The sequence below is a fragment of the Carica papaya genome, chromosome 5, assembly GCF_054855325.1.
Source record: "Carica papaya isolate Zhongbai chromosome 5, ASM5485532v1, whole genome shotgun sequence".
Taxonomy (NCBI): Eukaryota; Viridiplantae; Streptophyta; class Magnoliopsida; order Brassicales; family Caricaceae; genus Carica; species Carica papaya.
The window spans coordinates 28,291,113-28,306,845 of NC_142313.1; the positions used below are offsets into that span (position 1 = coordinate 28,291,113).

The 15,733-nt window shown below is 46.6% G+C and overlaps 9 non-coding genes and 19 pseudogenes across 9 annotated transcripts; all 28 read left to right on the forward strand.

Annotated features, from left to right (window-relative positions):
* Positions 1 to 116: 116 nt before the first annotated feature.
* Positions 117 to 234, forward strand: LOC148258626 (5S ribosomal RNA; annotated as a pseudogene).
* Positions 235 to 437: 203 nt separating this feature from the next.
* On the forward strand, positions 438 to 556 carry LOC148258627 (5S ribosomal RNA; annotated as a pseudogene).
* Positions 557 to 765: 209 nt separating this feature from the next.
* Positions 766 to 884, forward strand: LOC148258628 (5S ribosomal RNA). Its single transcript, XR_015820636.1, has one exon. It is a non-coding gene; the product is annotated as a 5S ribosomal RNA (ribosomal RNA).
* Positions 885 to 1,924: 1,040 nt separating this feature from the next.
* LOC148258629 (5S ribosomal RNA) lies at positions 1,925 to 2,043 on the forward strand (annotated as a pseudogene).
* Positions 2,044 to 2,248: 205 nt separating this feature from the next.
* LOC148258630 (5S ribosomal RNA) lies at positions 2,249 to 2,367 on the forward strand (annotated as a pseudogene).
* Positions 2,368 to 2,576: 209 nt separating this feature from the next.
* LOC148258631 (5S ribosomal RNA) lies at positions 2,577 to 2,695 on the forward strand (annotated as a pseudogene).
* Positions 2,696 to 3,234: 539 nt separating this feature from the next.
* On the forward strand, positions 3,235 to 3,353 carry LOC148258632 (5S ribosomal RNA). Its single transcript, XR_015820563.1, has one exon. It is a non-coding gene; the product is annotated as a 5S ribosomal RNA (ribosomal RNA).
* Positions 3,354 to 3,554: 201 nt separating this feature from the next.
* LOC148258633 (5S ribosomal RNA) lies at positions 3,555 to 3,673 on the forward strand. Its single transcript, XR_015819928.1, has one exon. It is a non-coding gene; the product is annotated as a 5S ribosomal RNA (ribosomal RNA).
* Positions 3,674 to 4,234: 561 nt separating this feature from the next.
* On the forward strand, positions 4,235 to 4,352 carry LOC148258634 (5S ribosomal RNA; annotated as a pseudogene).
* Positions 4,353 to 4,556: 204 nt separating this feature from the next.
* LOC148258635 (5S ribosomal RNA) lies at positions 4,557 to 4,675 on the forward strand (annotated as a pseudogene).
* Positions 4,676 to 4,883: 208 nt separating this feature from the next.
* On the forward strand, positions 4,884 to 5,002 carry LOC148258636 (5S ribosomal RNA; annotated as a pseudogene).
* Positions 5,003 to 5,885: 883 nt separating this feature from the next.
* On the forward strand, positions 5,886 to 6,004 carry LOC148258637 (5S ribosomal RNA; annotated as a pseudogene).
* A 210-nt stretch (positions 6,005 to 6,214) lies between these two features.
* LOC148258638 (5S ribosomal RNA) lies at positions 6,215 to 6,333 on the forward strand. The gene has a single exon (XR_015820322.1). It is a non-coding gene; the product is annotated as a 5S ribosomal RNA (ribosomal RNA).
* A 563-nt stretch (positions 6,334 to 6,896) lies between these two features.
* On the forward strand, positions 6,897 to 7,015 carry LOC148258639 (5S ribosomal RNA). The gene has a single exon (XR_015820622.1). It is a non-coding gene; the product is annotated as a 5S ribosomal RNA (ribosomal RNA).
* A 205-nt stretch (positions 7,016 to 7,220) lies between these two features.
* On the forward strand, positions 7,221 to 7,339 carry LOC148258640 (5S ribosomal RNA). The gene has a single exon (XR_015819769.1). It is a non-coding gene; the product is annotated as a 5S ribosomal RNA (ribosomal RNA).
* An 884-nt stretch (positions 7,340 to 8,223) lies between these two features.
* On the forward strand, positions 8,224 to 8,342 carry LOC148258641 (5S ribosomal RNA; annotated as a pseudogene).
* Positions 8,343 to 8,905: 563 nt separating this feature from the next.
* Positions 8,906 to 9,024, forward strand: LOC148258642 (5S ribosomal RNA). Its single transcript, XR_015819779.1, has one exon. It is a non-coding gene; the product is annotated as a 5S ribosomal RNA (ribosomal RNA).
* Positions 9,025 to 9,567: 543 nt separating this feature from the next.
* Positions 9,568 to 9,685, forward strand: LOC148258643 (5S ribosomal RNA; annotated as a pseudogene).
* Positions 9,686 to 10,371: 686 nt separating this feature from the next.
* On the forward strand, positions 10,372 to 10,490 carry LOC148258644 (5S ribosomal RNA). The gene has a single exon (XR_015820102.1). It is a non-coding gene; the product is annotated as a 5S ribosomal RNA (ribosomal RNA).
* Positions 10,491 to 10,694: 204 nt separating this feature from the next.
* Positions 10,695 to 10,813, forward strand: LOC148258645 (5S ribosomal RNA). The gene has a single exon (XR_015819636.1). It is a non-coding gene; the product is annotated as a 5S ribosomal RNA (ribosomal RNA).
* Positions 10,814 to 11,448: 635 nt separating this feature from the next.
* LOC148258646 (5S ribosomal RNA) lies at positions 11,449 to 11,567 on the forward strand (annotated as a pseudogene).
* A 562-nt stretch (positions 11,568 to 12,129) lies between these two features.
* LOC148258647 (5S ribosomal RNA) lies at positions 12,130 to 12,247 on the forward strand (annotated as a pseudogene).
* Positions 12,248 to 12,451: 204 nt separating this feature from the next.
* On the forward strand, positions 12,452 to 12,570 carry LOC148258648 (5S ribosomal RNA; annotated as a pseudogene).
* Positions 12,571 to 12,779: 209 nt separating this feature from the next.
* LOC148258649 (5S ribosomal RNA) lies at positions 12,780 to 12,898 on the forward strand (annotated as a pseudogene).
* A 202-nt stretch (positions 12,899 to 13,100) lies between these two features.
* LOC148258650 (5S ribosomal RNA) lies at positions 13,101 to 13,219 on the forward strand (annotated as a pseudogene).
* A 560-nt stretch (positions 13,220 to 13,779) lies between these two features.
* LOC148258651 (5S ribosomal RNA) lies at positions 13,780 to 13,898 on the forward strand (annotated as a pseudogene).
* A 728-nt stretch (positions 13,899 to 14,626) lies between these two features.
* Positions 14,627 to 14,745, forward strand: LOC148258652 (5S ribosomal RNA; annotated as a pseudogene).
* A 561-nt stretch (positions 14,746 to 15,306) lies between these two features.
* On the forward strand, positions 15,307 to 15,425 carry LOC148258653 (5S ribosomal RNA; annotated as a pseudogene).
* Positions 15,426 to 15,733: the final 308 nt, after the last annotated feature.

Genomic DNA, 15,733 nt, shown 5'->3' on the forward strand with positions numbered 1-15,733 from the left:
ATTTTACTTGATATTTGAACGAGAACGGGAGGTGCAGTGCAGACGCACAAGGAAAAAATGACGGGATGAGGAAGAAAAGAGAAGAAGTGTATATATTTGAAGCGCAAAGTTAAACTAGTGGCATCATACCAGCACTAATGCATTGGATCCCATCAGAATTCTGCAGTTAAGTGTGCTTGGGCGAGAGTAGTAGTCGGATGGGTGACCTCTTGGGAAGTCCTCGTATCGCAACAACTTTTTTTCAGATGGGTCGTTCGACATTACGCGCGAGTAGAACTATGGTCCGCTGGTTTATACGCAAATGTGAGTCAAGAATTAGGGGCATTTTAATCGATATTAGAACGAGAATGAGAGGTGCAGTGTGAACGCACAAGGAAAAAAATGATGGGAGGGGGGAGGGAAGAAGGAGTGTATGTATTTTCAGAATGAAATTAAACAGATGCGGTCACACCAGCACAAATGCACCGGATCCCATCAGAACTCCGCGGTTAAGTGTGCTTTGGCGAAAGTAGTACAATGATGGGTTACCTCATGGGAAGTTCTCGCGTTGCACCCATTTTTTTTTTTTCAGATGTGCCGTTCGACGTTACGCGCGACTTCAATTATGGTCCACAGATTTATTCGCAAATGTGAGTCACGGCGCCGTGGCATTTTACTTGATATTTGAACAAGAACGAGAGGTGCAGTGCGCACGCACAAGGAAACAAATGATGGGAGGGGGAAGAAAGGGGAATGAGTTTATGTATTTGCAGCGCGAAATTAAACAGGTGCGATCATACCAGCACTAATGCACCGGATCCCATCAGAACTCTGCAGTTAACTGTGCTTGGGCGAGATTAGTACTCGGATGGGTGACCTCCTGAGAAGTCCTCGTGTCGCACCAATTTTTTTTCAGACGGGTCGTTTGACGTTACGCGCATTTGGAACTAGGGTCCGCTGGTTTATACGCAAATGTGAGTCAAGAAGCAGGGGCATTTTAATCGATATTAGAACGAGAATAAGAGGTGAAGTGTGAACGCACAAGGAAAAAAATGACGGGAGGGGGAATAGAATTATAAACCGCTGGTTCATTTGCAAAGGTGAGTCACGGTGCCGGGGCATATTTCTTGATATTAAAACGAGAAAGAGAGATGCAGAGTGCACGCACAAGGAAACAAATGACGGGAGCGGGGATGGGAGGAGAAAGAGTGTATGTATTTGCAGTGCAGAATGAAACATGAGGGATCATACCAGCACTAATGCAACGGATTCTATCAGAACTCCGCAGTTAAGGGTGCTTGGGCGAGAAATGTACTTGGATGGGTGACCTCCTGCGAAGTCCTTATATTTCACCCATTTTCTTGGGAGGTTCTCGTGTTGCACCCATCTTTTTGCATATGATTCTTTCGACGTTACGCGCGACTTGATTTATGGTCTACAGGTTTATTCGCAAATGTGAGTCACGGCGCCGTGGCATTTTACTTGATATTAGAATGAGTACGGGAGGTGCAGTGCGTACGCACAAGGAAACAAATGACGGGAGGAAGAACAAAAGAGAAGGAGTGTATGTATTTGAAGCGCAAAATTAAACAAGTGGCATCATACCAGCACAAATGCAACAGATTCTATCAGAACTCCGTAGGTAAAGGTGCTTGGGCGACAGTAGTACTACCATGGGTTACCTCCTGCGAAGTCCTTATATTTCACCAATTTTCTTGTGAAGTCCTCGTGTTGCACCCATTTTTTTGCAGATGATTCTTTCGACGTTACGCACGACTTGAATTATGGTCCTCAGGTTTATTCGCAAATGTGAGTCACGACGTTGTAGCATTTTACTTGATATTAGAACGAGAACAGGAGGTGCAGTGCGCACGCACAAGGAAAAAAATTACAGGAGGGGGAAGAAAGGAGAATGAGTTTATGTATTTGCAGCGCAAAATTAAACAAGTGCGATCATACCAGCACTAATGCACCGGATCCAATCAGAACTCCGCCATGAAGTGTGCTTGGGCGAGATTAGTACTCGGATGGGTGACCTCATCGGAAGTCCTCGTGTCGCACCAATTTTTTTTTCAGACGGGTCGTTCAACGTTACGCGCGTCTGGAACTAGGGTCCGCTGGTTTATACGCAAATGTGAGTCAAGAAGCAGGGGCATTTTAATCGATATTAGAACGAAAATGAGATGTGTAGTGTGAACGCACAAGGAAACAAATGATGGGAGGGGGGGAGGGAAGAAGGAGTGTATGTATTTTCAGCATGAAATTAAACAGGTGCGGTCACACCAGCACAAATGCACCGGATCCCATCAGAACTACGCAGTTAAGTGTGCTTTGGCGAAAGTAGTACAATGATGGGTTACCTCCTGGGAAGTTCTCGTGTTGCACCCATTTTCTTTTTTTCAGATGTGCCGTTCGACGTTACGCGCGACTTTAATTATGGTCCGCAGATTTATTCACAAATGTGAGTCACGACGCCGTGGCATTTTACTTGATATTAGAATGAGTACGAGAGGTGCAGTGCGCACGCACAAGGAAACAAATGACGGGAGGGGGAAAAAAGGAGAAGGAGTTTATGTATTTGCAGCGCGAAATTAAACGGGTGCGATCATACCAGCACTAATGCACCGGATCCCATCAGAACTCCGCAGTTAAGTTTGCTTGTGCGAGAGTAGTACTCGGATGGGTGACCTCCTGGGAAGTCCTCGTACCGCACCAATTTTTTTTCAGACGGGTTGTTCGACGCTACGCGCGACTGAAACTCGGGTCCGCTGGTTTATACACAAATGTGAGTCAAGAAGCAGGGGCATTTTAATCGATATTAGAACGAGAAGGAGAGGTGCAGTGTGAACGCACAAGGAAACAATTGATGGGAGGGGGAGGGAAGGAGAAGGAGTGTATGTATTTTCAGTGCGAAATGAAACAGGTGCGATCATACCACACTAATGCAATGGATTCTATCAGAACTCCGTAGGTAAGGGTGCTTGGGCGAGAGTAGTACTAGCATGGGTTACCTCCTGCGAAGTCCTTATATTTCACCCATTTTCTTGTTCTCGTGTTGCACCCATTTTTTTGCAGATGATTCTTTCGACGTTACACGCGACTTGAATTATGGTCCTAAGGTTTATTCACAAATGAGAGTATTTTACTTGATATTAGAATGAGAACGGGAGGTGCAGTGCGCACGCACAATGAAACAAATGACGGGAGGGGGAAGAAAGGGGAATGAGTTTATGTATTTGCAGCGCGAAATAAAACAGGTGCGATCATACCAGCACTAATGCACCGGATCCCATCAGAACTCCGCAGTTAAGTGTGCTTGGGCGATATTAGTACTCGGATGGGTGACCTCCTGGGAAGTCCTCGTGTTGCACCAATTTTTTTTCAGACGGGTCGTTCGACGTTACGCGCATCTGGAACTACGATCCGCTGGTTTATACGCAAATGTGAGTCAAGAAACAGGGGCATTTTAATCGATATTAGAACGAGAAGGAGAGATGAAGTGTGAACGCACAAGGAAACAAATGACGGAGGGGGAAGAAAGGAGGAGTGTATGTATTTAAAGCGCGGAATTAAACAGGTGCGATCATACCAGCACTAAAGCCCCGGATCCCATCAGAACTCCGCAGTTAGGTGTGCTTGGGCGAGAGTAGTACTCGGATGGGTGACCACTTGGGAAGCCCTCGTGTTGCACCTTTTTTTTCTCGGATGGGTTGTTCGACGTTACGCGCGAATGGAATTATAAACCGCTGGTTCATTTGCAAAGGTGAGTCACGGTGCCGGGGCATATTACTTGATATTAGAACGAGAAAGAGAGATGCAGAGTGCTCGCACAAGGAAACAAATGACGGGAGGGGGGATGGGAGGAGAAAGAGTGTATGTATTTGCAGTGCAGAATGAAACATGAGGGATCATACTAGCACTAATGCAACGGATTCTATCAGAACTCCGCAGTTAAGGATGATTGGGCGAGAAAAGTACTCGGATGGGTGACCTCCTGCGAAGTCCTTATATTTCACCCATTTTCTTTGGAGGTCCTCGTGTTGCACCCATCTTTTTGTAGATGATTCTTTCGACGTTACGCGCGACTTGATTTATGGTCCGCAGGTTTATTCGCAAATGTGAGTGACGGCGCCGTGGCATTTTACTTGATATTAGAACGAGTACGGGAGGTGCAGTTTGCACGCACAAGGAAACAAATGATGGGAGGAGGAAGAAAAGAGAAGGAGTGTATGTATTTGAAGCGCAAAATTAAACAAGTGGCATCATACGAGCACTAATGCACTAGATCCCATCAGAACTCTGCAGTTAAGTGTACTTGGGCGAGAGTAGTACTCGGATGGGTGACCTCTTGGGAAGTCCTCGTATCGCAACAATTTTTTTTCAGATGGGTCGTTCGACGTTACACGCGACTGGTACTATGGTCCGCTGGTTTATACGCAAATGTGAGTCAAGAATCAGAGGCATTTTAATCGATATTCGAACGAGAAGGAGAGGTGCAGTGTGAACGCACAAGGAAACAAATGATGAGAGGGGGGGATGGAAGAAGGAGTGTATGTATTTTCAGCTCGAAATTAAACAGGTGCGGTCACACCAGCACTAATGCACCTGATCCGATCAGAACTCCGCAGTTAAGTGTGCTTTGGCGAAAGTAGTACAATGATGGGTTACCTCCTGGGAAGTTCTCGTGTTGCACCCATTTTTTTTTTTCAGATGTGCCGTTCGACGTTACGCGCGACTTTAATTATGGTCCGCAGATTTATTTGCAAATGTGAGTCACGGTGCCGTGGCATTTTACTTGATATTTGAACGAGAACGAGAGGTGCAGTGCGCACGCAGAAGGAGACAAATGACGGGAGGGAGAAGAAAGGAGAAGGAGTGTATGTATTTGGAGCGCGAATTTAAACAGGTGCGATCATACCAGCATTACAGTCCCGGATCCCATCAGAACTCCGCAGCTAAGTGTGCTTGGGTGAGAGTAGTACTCGGATCGGTGACCACCTGGGAAGCCCTCGTATTGCACCTATTTTTTTTCGGATGGGTTGTTCGACGTTACGGGCGAATGGAATTATAAACCGCTGGTTCATTTTCAAAGGTGAGTCACGGTGCCGGGGCATATTACTTGATATTAGAACGAGAAAGAGAGATGCAGAGTGCACGCAAAAGGAAACAAATGACAGGAGGGGGAATGGGAGGAGAAAGAGTGTATGTATTTGCAGTGTAGAATGAAACATGAGGGATCATACCTACACTAATGCAACGGATTCTATCAGAACTCCGCAGTTAAGGGTGCTTGGGCGAGAAAAGTACTCGGATGGGTGACCTCCTGCGAAGTCCTTATATTTCACCCATTTTCTTGGGAGATCCTCGTGTTGCACCCATCTTTTTGCAGATGATTCTTTCGACGTTACGGGCGACTTGATTTATAGTCCGCAGGTTTATTCGCAAATGTGAGACACGGCGCCGTGGCATTTTACTTGATATTAGAAGGAGTACGGGAGGTGCAGTGCGCACGCACAAGGAAACAAATGACGGGAGGAGGAAGAAAAGAGAAAGAGTGTATGCATTTGAAGCGCAAAATTAAACAAGTGGCATCATACCCGCACTAATGCACTGGATCTCATCAGAACTCTGCAATCAAGTGTGCTTGGGCGAGAGTAGTACTCAGATGGGTGACCTCTTGGGAAGTCCTCGTATCGCAACAATTTTTTTTCAGATGGGTCGTTCGACGTTACGCGCAACTAGAACTATGGTCCGCTGGCTTATACGCAAATGTGAGTCAAGAATCAGGGGCATTTTAATCGATATTAGAACGAGAAGGAGAGGTGCAGTGTGAACGCACAAGGAAACAAATGATGGGAGGGGGGGAGGGAAGAAGGAGTGTATGTATTTTCAACACGAAATTAAACAGGTGCGGTCACACCAGCACAAATGCACCGGATCCCATCAGAAGTCCGCAGTTAAGTGTGCTTTGGCGAAAGCAGTACAATGATGGGCTACCTCCTGGGAGGTTCTCGTGTTGCACCCATTCTCCTTTTTTCAGATGTGCCATTCGATGTTACGCGCGACTTTAATTATGGTCCGCAGATTTATTCGCAAATGTGAGTCACGGCGCCGTGGCATTTTACCTGATATTTGAACGAGAACGAGAGGTGCAGTGCGCACGCACAAGGAAACAAATGACGGGAGGGGGGAAGAAAGGAGAAGGAGTTTATGTATTTGCAGCGCAGAATTAAACTGGTGCGATCATACCAGCACTAATGCACCGGATCCCATCAGAACTCCGCAGTTAAGTGTGCTTGGGCGAGAGTAGTACTCGGATGGGTGACCTCTTGGGAAGTCCTCGTGTCGCACCAATATTTTTTCAGACGGGTCGTTCGACGTTACGCGCGACTGGAACTGGGGTCCGCTGGTTTATACGCAAATATGAGTTAAGAAGCAGGGGCATTTTTATCGATATTAGAACGAGAAGGAGAGATGCAGTGTGAACGCATAAGGAAACAATTGATGGGAGGGGGAGGGAAGGAGAAGGAGTGTATGTCTTTTCAGCACGAAATGAAACAGGTGCGATCATACCAGTACTAATGCAGCGGATTCTATCAGAACTCCGTAGGTAAGGGTGCTTGGGCGAGAGTAGTACTAGCATGGGTTACCTCCTGCGAAGTCCTTATATTTCACCCATTTTCTTGTGAAGTTCTCGTGTTGCACCCATTTTCTTTTTTTCAGATGTGCCGTTCGACGTTACGCGCGACTTTAATTATGGTCTGCAGATTTATTCGCAAATGTGAGTCACGGCACCGTGGCATTTTACTTGATATTTGAACGAGAACGTGAGGTGTAGTGCGCACGCACAAGGAAACAAATGACGGGAGGGGGAAGAAAGGAGAAGGAGTTTATGTATTTGCAGCGCAAAATTAAACAGGTGCGATCATACCAGCACTAATGCACCGGATCCCATCAGAACTCCGCAGTGAAGTCTGCTTGGGCGAGATTAGTACTCGGATGGGTGACCTCCTGGGAAGTCCTCGTGTCGCACCAATTTTTTTTCAAACGGGTCGTTCGACGTTACGCGCGTCTGGAACTAGGGTCCGCTGGTTTATACGCAAATGTGAGTCAAGAAGCAGGGGCATTTTATGCGATATTAGAACGAGAATGAGAGGTGAAGTGTTAACGCACAAGGATACAAATGACGGGAGGGGGAAGAAAGGAGAAGGAGTGTATGTATTTGCAGCGCGAAATTAAACAGGTGCGATCATACCAGCACTAAAACTCCGGATCCCATCAGAACTCCGCAGTTAAGTGTGCTTGGGCGAGAGTAGTACTCGGATGGGTCACCACCTGAGAAGCCCTCGTGTTGTACCTATTTTTTTTTCGGATGGGTTGTTCGACGTTACGCGTGAATGGAATTATAAACCGCTGGTTCATTTGCAAAGGTGAGTCACGGTGCCGGGGCAGATTACTTGATATTAGAACGAGAAAGAGAGATGCAGAGTGCACGCACAAGGTAACAAATGACGGGAGGGGGGATGGAAGGAGAAAGAGTGTATGTATTTGCAGTGCAGAATGAAACATGAGGGATCATACCAGCACTAATGCAACGGAGTCTATCAGAACTACGCAGTCAAGGGTGCTTGGGCGAAAAAAGTACTCAGATGAGTGACCTCCTGCGAAGTCCTTATATTTCACCCATTTTCTTGGGAGGTCCTCGTGTTGCACCCGTCTTTTTGCAGATGATTCTTTCGACGTTATGCGCGACTTGATTTATGGTCTGCAGGTTTATTCGTAAATGTGAGTCACGGCGCCGTGGCATTTTACTTCATATTAGAACTATTACGGGAGGTGCAGTGCGCACGCACAAGGAAACAAATGATGGGATGAGGAAGAAAAGAGAAGGAGTGTATGTATTTGAAGCGCAAAATTAAACAAGTGGCATCATACCAGCACTAATGCACTGGATCCCATCAGAACTCTGCAGTTAAGTTTGCTTGGGAGAGAATAGTACTCGGATGGGTGACCTCTTGGGAAGTCCTCGTATCGTAACAATTTTTTTTTAGATGGGTCGTTCGACGTTTCGCGCAACTGGAACTATGGTCCGCTTGTTTATACGCAAATGTGAGTCAAGAATCAGGGGCATTTTAGTAGATATTAGAACGAGAAGGAGAGGTGCATTGTGAACGCACAAGGAAACAAATGATGGGAGGGGGGGAGGGAAGAAAGAGTGTATGTATTTTCAGCACGAAATTAAACAGGTGCGGTCACACCAGCACAAATGCACCGGATCCCATCAGAGCTCCGCAGTTAAGTGTGCTTTGGTGAAAGTAGTACATTGATGGGTTACCTCCTGGGAAGTTCTTGTGTTGCACCCATTTTCTTTTTTTCAGATGTGCCGTTCGACGTTACGCGCGACTTTAATTATGGTCTGCAGATTTATTCGCTATTGTGAGTCACGGCGCCGTGGCATTTTTCTTGATATTTGAACGAGAACGAGAGGTGCAGTGCGCACGCACAAGGAAACAAATGACGGGAGGGGGAAGAAAAGAGAAGGAGTGTATGTATTTGCAGCGCGGAATTAAACAGGTCCGATCATACCATGACTAATGCAACGAATTCTATCAGAACTCCGTAGGTAAGGATGTTTGGGCGAGAGTAGTACTAGCATGGGTTACCTCCTGCGAAGTCCTTATATTTCACCCATTTTCTTGTGAAGTCCTCGTGTTGCACCCATTTTTTTGCAGATGATTCTTTCGACGTTACGCACGGCTTGAATTATGGTCTTCAAGTTTATTCGCAAATGTGAGTCACAACGCTGTAGAATTTTACTTGATATTAGAACGAGAACGGGAGGTGCAGTGCGCACGCACAAGGAAACAAATGACGGGTGGGGGAAGAAAGGGGAATGAGTTTATGTATTTGCAGCGCAAAATTAAACAGGTGCGATCATACCACCACTGATGCACCGGATCCCATCAGAACTCCGCAGTTAAGTGTGCTTGGGCGAGAGTAGTACTCGGATGGGTGACCTCCTGGGAAGTCCTCGTGTCGCACCAATTTTTTTTCAGAGGGGTCGTTCGACGTTACGCGCGACTTGAACTAGGGTTCGCTGGTTTATACACAAATGTGAGTCAAAAAGAAAGGACATTTTAATCGATATTAGAACGAGAAGGATAGGTGCGGTGTGAACGCACAAGGAAATAAATTATGGGAAGGGGAGGGAAGGACAAGGAGTGTATGTATTATCAGCACGGAATGAAACAGGTGCGATCATACCAGCACTAATGCAACAGATTCTATCAGAACTCCGTAGGTAAGGGTGCTTGGGCGAGAGTAGTACTAGCATGGGTTACCTCCTGCGAAGTCCTTATATTTTACCCATTTTCTTGTGAAGTCCTCGTGTCGCACCAATTTTTTTTCAGACGGGTCGTTCGATGTTACGCTCGTCTGGTTTATACGCAAATGTGAGCCAAGAAGCAGGGGCATTTTAATCGATATTAGAACAAGAATAAGAGGTGAAGTGTGAACGCACAAGGAAACAAATGACGGGAGGGGGAAGAAAGGAGAAGGAGTGTATGTATTTGCAGCGCGAAACTAAACAGGTGCGATCATACCAGCACTAAAGCCCCGGATCCCATCAGAACTCTGCAGTTAAGTGTGCTTGGCGAGATTAGTACTCGGATGGGTGTCCACCTAGGAAGCCGTCATGTTGCACCTATTTCTTTTTCGGATTGGTTGTTCGACATTATGCGCGAATGGAATTATAAACCGCAGGTTCAGTTGCAAAGGTGAGTCACGGTGCCGAGGTATATTACTTGATATTAGAACGAGAAAGAGAGATGCAGAGTGCACGCAAAAGGAAACAAATGACGGGAGGGAGGATGGGAGGAGAAAGAGTGTATGTATTTGCAGTGCAGAATGAAACATGAGGGATCATACCAGCACTAATGCAACGGATTCTATCAGAACTCCGCAGTTAAGGGTGCTTGGGCGAAAAAAGTACTCGGATGGATGACCTCCTGCGAAGTCCTTATATTTCACCCATTTTCTTGGGAGGTCCTCGTGTTGCACCCATCTTTTTGCAGATGATTTTTTCGATGTTACGCGCGACTTGATTTATAGTCCGTAGGTTTATTCGCAAATGTGAGTCACGGCGCCGTGGCATTTTACTTGATATTAGAACGAGTACGGGAGGTGTAGTGCGCACGCACAAGGAAACAAATGACAGGAGGAGGAAGAAAAGAGAAGGAGCGTATGTATTTGAAGCGCAAAATTAAACAAGTGGCATCATACCAGTAATAATGCACTGGATCCCATCAGAACTATGCAGTTAAGTGTGCTTGGGCGAGAGTAGTACTCGGATGGGTGACCTCTTAGGAAGTCCTCGTATCGCAACAATTAAACAGGTGCGATCACACCAGCACTAATGCACCGGATCCCATCAGAACTCCGCAGTGAAGTGTGCTTGGGCGAGATTAGTACTCGGATGGGTGACCTCCTGGGAAGTCCTCGTGTCGCACCAATTTTTTTCAGACGGGTCGTTCGACGTTATGCGCGTCTGGAACTAGGGTCCGCTGGTTTATACGCAAATGTGAGTCAAGAAGCAGGGGCATTTTAATCGATATTAGAACGAGAATGAGAGGTGAAGTGTGAACGCACAAGGAAACAAATGACGGGAGGGGGAAGAAAGGAGAACGAGTGTATGTATTTGCAGCGCGAAATTAAACTGGTGCGATCATGCCAGCACTAAAGCTCCGGATCCCATCAGAACTCCGCAGTTAAGTGTGTTTGGGCGAGGGTAGTACTCGGATGGGTGACCACTTGGGAAGCCCACGTGTTGCACCTATTTTTTTTCGGATGGGTTGTTCGACGTTACGCGCGAATGGAATTATAAACCGCTGGTTCATTTGCAAAGGTGAGTCACGGTGCCGGGGCATATTACTTGATATTAGAACGAGAAAGAGAGATGCAGAGTGCACGCACAAGGAAACAAATAACGGGAGGGGGGATGGGAGGAGAAAGAGTGTATGTATTTGCAGTGCAAAATGAAACATGAGGGATCATACCAGCACTAATGTAAAGGATTCTATCAGAACTCCGCAGTTAAGGGTGCTTGGCCGAGAAAAGTACTCAGATGGGTGACCTCCTGCGAAGTCCTTATATTTCACCCATTTTCTTGGGAGGTCCTCATGTTGCATCCATCTTTTTGCAGATGATTCTTTCGACGTTACGCGTGACTTGATTTATGGTGACCTCCTGGGAAGTCCTCATGTTGCACCCATTTTTTTTTGGATGGATCGCTCGGCATTACGCGCGAATGCAATTATAAACCGCTGGTTCATTCGCTGGTTCACGGTGCCGTGGCATTTTACTTGATATTTGAACGAGAACGAGAGGTGCAGTGCGCACGCAGAAGGAGACAAATGACGGGAGGGAGAAGAAAGGAGAAGGAGTGTATGTATTTGGAGCGCGAATTTAAACAGGTGCGATCATACCAGCACTACAGTCCCGGATCCCATCAGAACTCTGCAGTTAAGTGTGCTTGGGTGAGAGTAGTACTCGGATCGGTGACCACCTGGGAAGCCCTCGTGTTGCACCTATTTCTTTTTCGGATTGGTTGTTCGACATTACGCGCGAATGGAATTATAAACCGTAGGTTCATTTGCAAAGGTGAGTCACGGTGCCGGGGTATATTACTTGATATTAGAACGAGAAAGAGAGATGCAGAGTGCACGCAAAAGGAAACAAATGACGGGAGGGAGGATGGGAGGAGAAAGAGTGTATGTATTTGCAGTGCAGAATGAAACATGAGGGATCATACCAGCACTAATGCAACGGATTCTATCAGAACTCCGCAGTTAAGGGTGCTTGGGCGAAAAAAGTACTCGGATGGATGACCTCCTGCGAAGTCCTTATATTTCACCCATTTTCTTGGGAGGTCATCGTGTTGCACCCATCTTTTTGCAGATGATTCTTTCGACGTTACGCGCGACTTGATTTATGGTCCGCAGGTTCATTCGCAAATGTGAGTCACGGCTTCATGGCATTTTACTTGATATTAGAACGAGTACGAGAGGTGTAGTGCGCACGCACAAGGAAACAAATGACGGGAGGAGGAAGAAAAGAGAAGGAGTGTATGTATTTGAAGCGCAAAATTAAACAAGAGGCATCATACCAGCACTAATGCACTGGATCCCATCAGAACTCTGCAGTTAAGAGTGCTTGGGCGAGAGTAGTACTCGGATGGGTGACCTCTTGGGAAGTCCTCGTATCGCAACAATTTTTGTTCAGATGGGTCGTTCGACGTTACGCGCGACTGGAACTATGGTCCGCTGGTTTATACGCAAATGTGAGTCAAGAATCATGGGCATTTTAATCGATATTAGAACGAGAAGGAGAGGTGCAGTGTGAACGCACAAGGAAACAAATGAAGGGAAGGGGGGAGGGAAGAAGGAGTGTATGTATTTTCAGCACAAAATTAAACAGGTGCGGTCACACCAGCACAAATGCACCGGATCCCATTAGAACTCCGCAGTTAAGTGTTCTTTGGCGAAAGTAGTACAATGATGGGTTACCTCCTGGGAAGTTCTCGTGTTATACCCATTTTCTTTTTTTCAGATGTGCCGTTCGACGTTACGCGCAACTTGAATTATGGTCCTCAGGTTTATTCGCAAATGTGAGTCACAGCGCCGTGGCATTTTACTTGATAGTAGAACGAGAACGGGAGGTGCAGTGCGCACGCACAGGGAAACAAATGACAGGAGGGGGAAGAAAGGGGAATGAGTTTATGTATTTGCAGCGCGAAATTAAACAAGTGCGATCATACCGGCACTAATACACCGGATCCCATCAGAACTCCGCACTGAAGTGTGCTTGGGCGAGATTAGTACTCGGATGGGTGACCTCCTGGGAAGTCCTCGTGTTGCACCAATTTTTTTTCAGACGGGTCATTCGACGTTACGCGCGTCTAGAACAAGGGTCCGCTGGTTTATACCCAAATGTGAGTCAAGAAGCAGGGGCATTTTAATCGATATTAGAACGAGAATGAGAGGTGAAGTTTGAACGCACAAGGAAACAAATGACGGGCGAGGGAAGAAAGGAGGAGTGTATGTATTTGCAGCGCGAAATTAAACAGGTTCGATCATACCAGCACTAAAGCCCCGGATCCCATCAGAACTCCGCAGTTAAGTGTGCTTGGGCGAGAGTAGTACTCAGATGGGTGACAACTTGGGAAGCCCTCGTGTTGCACCTATTTTTTTTCGGATGGGGTGTTCAACGTTACGCGCGAATGGAATTATAAACCGCTGGTTCATTTGCAAAGGTGAGTCACGGTGCCGGGGCATATTACTTGATATTAGAACGAGAAAGAGAGATACAGAGTGCATGCACAAGGAAACAAATGACGGGAGGGGGGATGGGAGGAGAAAGAGTGTATGTATTTGCAGTGCAGAATGAAACATGATGGATCATACCAGCGCTAATGCAACGGATTCTATCAGAACTCCGCAGTTAAGGGTGCTTAGGCGAGAAAAGTACTCGGATGGGTGACCTCCTGCGAAGTCCTTATATTTCACCCATTTTCTTGGGAGGTCCTCGTGTTGCACCCATCTTTTTGCAGATGATTCTTTCTACGTTACGCGCGACTTGATTTACGGTCCGCAGGTTTATTCGCAAATGTGAGTCATGGCGTCGTGGCATTTTACTTGATATTAGAACGAGTACGGGAGGTGCAGTGCGCACGCACAAGGAAACAAATGACGGGAGGAGGAAGAAAAGAGAAGGAGTGTATGTATTTGAAGCGCAAAATTAAACAAGTGGCATCATACCAGCACTAATGCACCGGATCCCATCAGAACTCTGCAGTTAAGTGTGCTTAGGCGAGAGTAGTACAATAATGGGTTACCTCCTGGGAAGTTCTCGTGTTGCACCCATTTTCTTTTTTTTAGATGTGTCGTTCGACGTTACGTGCGACTTTAATTATGGTTCGCAGATTTATTCGCAAATGTGAGTCACGGCGCCGTGGCATTTTACTTGATATTTGAACGAGAACGAGAGGTGCAGTGCGCAGGCACAAGGAATTCCTTGTGTCGCACTAATTTTTTTTTTCAGACGGGTTGTTCGACGTTACGCGCGACTGGAACTAGGGTCCATTGGTTTATACGCAAATGTGAGTCAAGAAGCAGGGGCATTTTAATCGATATTAGAACGGGAAGGAGAGATGCAGAGTGCACGCACAAGGAAACAAATGACGGGAGGGGGGATGGAGGGAGAAAAAGTGTATGTATTTGCAGCGCATAATGAAACATGAGCCATCATACCAGCACCAATGCAACGGATTCTATCAGAACTCCGCAAGTTAAGGGTGCTTGGGCGAAAGTAGCACTAGGATGGGTGACCTCCTGCGAAGTCCTTATATTTCACCAATTTTCTTAGGAAGTCCTCGTGTTGCACCCATTTTTTTGCATATGATTCTTTCGACGATACGCGCGACTTGAATTATGGTCCTTAGGTTTATTCGCAAATGTCTGTCACGGCACCGTGGCATTTTACCTGATATTAGAACGAGCACGGGAGGTGCAGTGCGCACGCACAAGGAAACAAATGACGGGAGGGGGAAGAAAGGAGAAGGAGTTTATGTATTTGCAGTGCGGAATTAAATGGGTGCGATCATACCAGCACTAATGCACTGGATCCCATCAGAACTCTATAGTTAAGTGTGCTTGGGCGAGAGTAGTACTCGGATCGGTGACCTCCTGGGAAGTCCTCGTGTCGCACCAATTTTTTTTCAGACGGGTCGTTAGACGTTACGCGCAACTGGAACTAGGGTCCGCTGGTTTATACGCAAATGTGAGTCAAGAAGCAGGGGCATTTTAATCGATATTAGAACGGGAAGGAGAGATGCAGAGTGCACGCACAAGGAAACAAATGACGGGAGGGGGGATGGAGGGAGAAAAAGTGTATGTATTTGCAGCGCATAATGAAACATGAGCCATCATACCAGCACCAATGCAACGGATTCTATCAGAACTCCGCAAGTTAAGGGTGCTTGGGCGAGAGTAGCACTAGGATGGGTGACCTCCTGCGAAGTCCTTATATTTCACCAATTTTCTTAGGAAGTCCTCGTGTTGCACCCATTTTTTTGCATATGATTCTTTCGACGATACACGCGACTTGAATTATGGTCCTTAGGTTTATTCGCAAATGTCTGTCACGGCACCGTGGCATTTTACCTGATATTAGAACAAGCACGGGAGGTGCAGTGCGCACGCACAAGGAAACAAATGACGGGAGGGGGAAGAAAGGAGAAGGAGTTTATGTATTTGCAGTGCGGAATTAAATGGGTGCGATCATACCAGCACTAATGCACTGGATCCCATCAGAACTCTGTAGTTAAGTGTGCTTGGGCGAGAGTAGTACTCGGATCTGTGACCTCCTGGGAAGTCCTCGTGTCGCACCAATTTATTTTCAGACGGGTCGTTAGACGTTACGCGCAACTGGAACTAGGGTCCGCTGGTTTATACGCAAATGTGAGTCAAGAAGCAGGGGCATTTTAATCGATATTAGAACGAGAAGGAGAGGTGCAGTGTGAACGCACAAGGAGACAATTGATGGGAGGGGGAGGGAAGGAGAAGGAGTGTATGTATTTTCAGCACGAAATGAAACAGGTGCGATCATACCAGCACTAATGCAACGGATTCTATTAGAACTTCGTAGGTAAGGGTGCTTGGGCGAGAGTAGTACTAGCATGGGTTACCTCCTGTGAAGT